Below are 5,018 nucleotides of genomic sequence, written 5' to 3'. Positions count from 1 at the left end.
CTTTGTGGAATTTTTCCTTTTAACTGTGGTGAAAATACATGTAATCTACATCCTACCGCTTAGAAATGGATAGCTTAGTTCTCTTCAGCACGTTCATATTGTGCAGGCAATCTCCAGAACTCTCCATCTTGCAAAACTGAAACTGCACCCATTGAACAACTGTCCATTCCCATTTTTCCTAGCCCCACCAACCATCATTCACACTTGGGTCGCTTTTTTCTTTCGGATCTTGTGGCTAGAGCTGCTATGAACACGGGTATACACAATTCTCCTTGAGACCCTGCTTTCAGTTTTGGGGGTGTGTGTACCCAGAAGTGGAGTTGCTGCCTCATGTTAAAATTGTACAGATCTGCCAGAATGAAACCCATTAATCTGTATAACCTAGATGCACTGCTAAAAAATGGGGGAGCTGGGCATGGAGGCATCTGCCTGTATTCCTAGCACTTAGGAGGCTGAGGCAGGAGGATCACTCAGAGTTCAAGGTCAATCTGGGCTACATAATGAGTTCAAGGCTAGCCTGAACTAAACAGTGAGACTCTACCTCAAAAAAAACCAAAAAGAAAAAAGGGAAAATTTTGTTATCTAAATTGTTTTTTGTGGGTTTTTTGTAGTACTGGGATTGAACTCAGGACCTTGTGCTTACAAGGCAGATGTGGTGCCACTGAGCTAGCTCCCCAGCCCTTGTTATCTAAATTGTGATAGTTTCAGAGATACATACACAATCATGGTGGATCACAGCATATACTTTAAGGACAGTCATCAGTTATATTATTAAAGGTACTAAAAAGTTTAATGGAAGACATCATATGATAGCAATACATACCCATATTCATAGCAGCGCAATTCACAGCAGCTAGGCTGTGGAAACAGCCTAGATGCTCATCAACAGATGAATGGATAAAGACAATGTGCACAATGGAATGTTACCTAGCCATAAAGAAGAACCAGGGCCGGGGATGTAGCTCAGTGCTTTCGCTGCCTGCTATGCAAGTGTAAGGACCCAAGTTCGATCCCCGGTACCAAAAAAAAAAAAGAGAATCGAATCATGTCAACTGCAGGAAAATGGATGGAACTGAAGACCATCGTGTTAGGATTCTAATACTAAGCAAAATAAGACACAAACAGTTACATGTCACATGGTTTCTCATATGAGAAACCTAAAATACAAATAATGAATAAAATAAAGGAATGGCAGGAAACAAGAAGGCAGACTTTTTGGAAATGGGAAAGGGGATCAGAGCAAGGGGAGAGGTAAAGGAAAGGAAGGTAAAGGAACAGAAAATGATCAAGATACTTTTTGTTTGTTTATGGGGTTTTTTGGGGGTTTTTGTTGGTTTGCTCTGTGAAACAGGGTCTTGCTATGTAGCACAGGCTGGCCTTAAACTTGTGGCAATCTTCCTGCCTCAGCCCTGAGTGCTGGGATTATAGGCACCTGCCACCATGCCCAGCTCAAGATAGGTTATATACATGTACCTCACTCATGTTCTACAAAGACAGTAAAAGAAAAAATTATTTAATGGTAACTGGCAACTTTGTAGGTTCAAAATCCTCCATCCCAAGCAATGGTGAAAAGCTGTATTCAAGAAAGACTTAATAGTATCAACAGGTCATTAACAGCCAAATGACCTCTCTTAGATAACTCTCTGTAGAGGAATTCCTTTACTATCGATGTAGGACTTAAAATACCCATATCCCCTCTCTCGTGAATAAACATGAAAAGGGGCCGGGGATTTAGCTCAGTGGTTTCGGCACCTGCCTCCAAAGCACAAGGTCCTGAGTTCAATCCCTGGTACCAAAAAACAAAACAAAACCATAAGCATGAAAAAAATCCATAGTTAATTATGATCAGCATGATTAATACATTGGAGAGTAAGTCAAAATGCTTGGAATCCCTCCTTCCAGGTCTCTGCCTCCTTTTTTTGGAAAGACTAAACAATTCTCATTTTAGTATTTTACACTATCTACATATCAATTTGTGGCATTTGATTATTTGTTGAAAACCAGATTAATTTCAAATTTCTGAGTAGTTTTGTTATGAAACCATGACTTTTATAAGTGACTTTACAGGGCTGGGTGTAATCCCAGCACTCAGGAGGCTGAGGCAGGAGGATCGCTGTGAGTCAGAGGCCAGCCTGGACTACACTGTGAAACTCTCTCAAAAAACAAAACAAAAAAAATCATGGTAAGTAATTTTATAATTTGCTGTCACCAGTGTGGCAAGTTTTAGCTTCTAATCACAAGAAAATTTTTGCCTATTTAACTCTTCTGATCAGAAAGAATTTTTAAGATCCTATAGTTTATTCTTCTACAATTTTATTAGAAAAGTATTTTAGATTATCTCAGTATTTAGTAATTTCTTTAATCCTACCTGCCTTTAAAGTCTAGTGTCCTCCATGGTTTCATTCTCTACTCTTGTAGTCTCACTTCTCACCCCTGGTCTTGAACTTCACAATCTCCTAGGAAGCTAGTTAAAAATAAGGATTCCCATGCCCCAACCCAAAGATTCCAATTCTGATGATGGACGAGAGCCCACTCATTTGACATCTTTTTTGCTTTTTGTTGTTGTTGTTGTTGTTGTTGTCCTTTTAAACATTAGTGTCATCTCCATATCTTTTAACAATTATCCCTAGATGTAGCAAGGTACACCCTGAGAAACAGTGCTTGAGCCACCTTCCCTGGAAGGTCTATTGACTACTCATCCAGTGAAGGAAAGTATCTTGTGTCCAATAATTTTTATAGCTGCTGATTCTCAATTTCAGACCAGCTCTCCATCTATTTATATTTGTTCCAAATGTTGCTCCTCATTCAGAAATTCCTGGTTCAGATGGATGACTCCAACATCCATGTTGCCATAGCCAGAAAGCCACAGACATCCAATCTTCCTTCCTTTTACCTCTCTCCTCTAGTCCTCACCTATAGACCCTGAATGTTGACCCCTATATATTCCCAATATATGGTTATTACCATGGGCCCCATATTCTTCATTTCTCTTAGGCTACTGTAATAGTCCCTGAGTCAATTTGCCAGCACCCTTCCAAGACCCCTCATGAAGCTACCAGAGTGATCTTTCCCTTTCAGGATAAAATTCCAGCACCTTAGTATGATATAAAGAAGCCCTTCATGAGCTGGCTTCTTCCAGCCTCTCTGAACCAACTCCCTGCAACCCTCTCTCCCCCATGCCAGTCATACAGAACTACTGGCTATCCTGTTAACTTCTTGTAACTCTTCAAACATTGCACTCTCTTGTGAAAAATCCATTTTCCTAGCTAACTGCATTCCTCCTCAACTTTCAAGCCTCTGCTCAGGAATGACCTACTCTAACGACCCATTCCTTCCAAGCCATCACTTGCCTCTCCCAACAGTCATATTAAATTTCCATTTCAAAATATTTAGTTATTACACTGTGTTGTGCTCATCTACTTGCCAACCTCCCACTTTGGACTGCTGTGTCTGTTTTTCATATCAGTATATCTAACCTACACAGTGTCTACAAAGCAGACAGTAAATGTTATCTGAATGAAAGAATCACCGAATGAGTTTCTAGTTCATGAGAATATTTTCTTTTGTTTTAACCATGGAAAAATACAACACATTCAGTACACAAAATGAACCAGTCCTGCAGTTCAATACTTTGAAAATAACAGGATTTCTTACAACCATTTTCATCTTCCTTCCAAAGCTCATCACTGTATTTATGAGCACGAATCTATGTGTGGAGAAATCCTGGACTACCACCGAGTCAAACGTTCCTTTTTTAGTTTGTTTTGTTTTAAGCCAGGGATTCCTCCCCAACAGGAGGTTTAGACCTGCCACAGTCCAATCCAGTAGCCATTAGCTACAGGTGACTACTTCAATTTAAATCAATTAAAATTAAGTAAAATTAAAAATTCAGTTCCTCAGTTGCACTAGCCACGCTTCAAGTGTCTAAAGCCCAAAAAGCCATAGGTGGCTGGTGGCTCTGACACCAGACAGTGCGGATGCAGAACATTTTCATCAGTTCTACGGACAGAGCTGGAGACACAATCATAGAAAGACCTCAAGAACCTCACTTATTTCTTTGCTCCCACTATTTTGGCGCTCCTCTGCTGCTTAAAGGACGTGGGTCCCGGGGTCTAGCAAATCACAAGCATACGAGTGAGTGCTAGGGTATCTGATCCTCGACCACAAAGAGATGAATCCCCCTTGTGCCCGGAAGAAATGAAGCTCTCCCTGGGCGACTATCTCAAATGGAAGGCAACACTTCTGAGGAAAACTATGCCATCCTACTTTCATAAAATGTAAAGACAATACCTTCCCCTATTCTAAAAATCCAGCCCCAGGGAGGCTCTAAAAGGGAGAAAAAAGAAAACAGATATGAGGGGCATTTGAGGACATAAAAGGAACCAAAACTCTTTGCACTCCACCAAGAAGTGAGTCTAAGAAGGTGGGGAATGGGGAAAAAGTGGGAAAAAAGGGACAGGTGGATCTGATCTAAAAGGCTGGGGCCTACAACAGGGTCTAATAAAACCGACTCTGAGCAAGGGACAAAGCAAGGAGCTGCGTGTTTCCAGCTGGACAGCGCTACCTCTAAAGCATGAGTCATGCCAAGAAACTCACAGCGGGGACTGCACCGAGTCTGGAAGACATCACTGTTAGGTATTTCTGAGCCCCCACAAAGCAAGCCCCCTCCTCCCCCTTTCCCCATGCCCAGAGAACAGGGAACTTCTGCACAACTAAGGCATAACCTCTCTTTGTCAATGACTTTCTGCCTCGTTAGGGACTTTCTGCCCCACCGGTTTCATGGTCAGATGTTCCCGTAAGATAGAGACTTCCCGAAAACGGTTACTCCATCCCCCAACGGAAACTTGCTACATGCCTCAGCCGCAATCACCCATGCCCACCAACGGACTAGTGCTCTCACCTACAAAACCCCATGTAAGCCTCCAGATCAGCTCATGCTGCTGCTGGTTTCCCTTTTGTGTCAGCCCTGCAGGCTACAGACTGCTGCCCCAATAAAGGCTTGCTGCTTGAACATCTGT

This window comes from Heterocephalus glaber, unplaced genomic scaffold (genome assembly GCF_053883595.1).
Source record: "Heterocephalus glaber isolate CG9 unplaced genomic scaffold, H.glaber_assembly_v1.0 deba00001457, whole genome shotgun sequence".
Lineage (NCBI taxonomy): Eukaryota > Metazoa > Chordata > Mammalia > Rodentia > Bathyergidae > Heterocephalus > Heterocephalus glaber.
The sequence above is the reverse complement of the archived record's forward strand: the minus strand, read 5'-3'. Positions refer to the sequence as shown.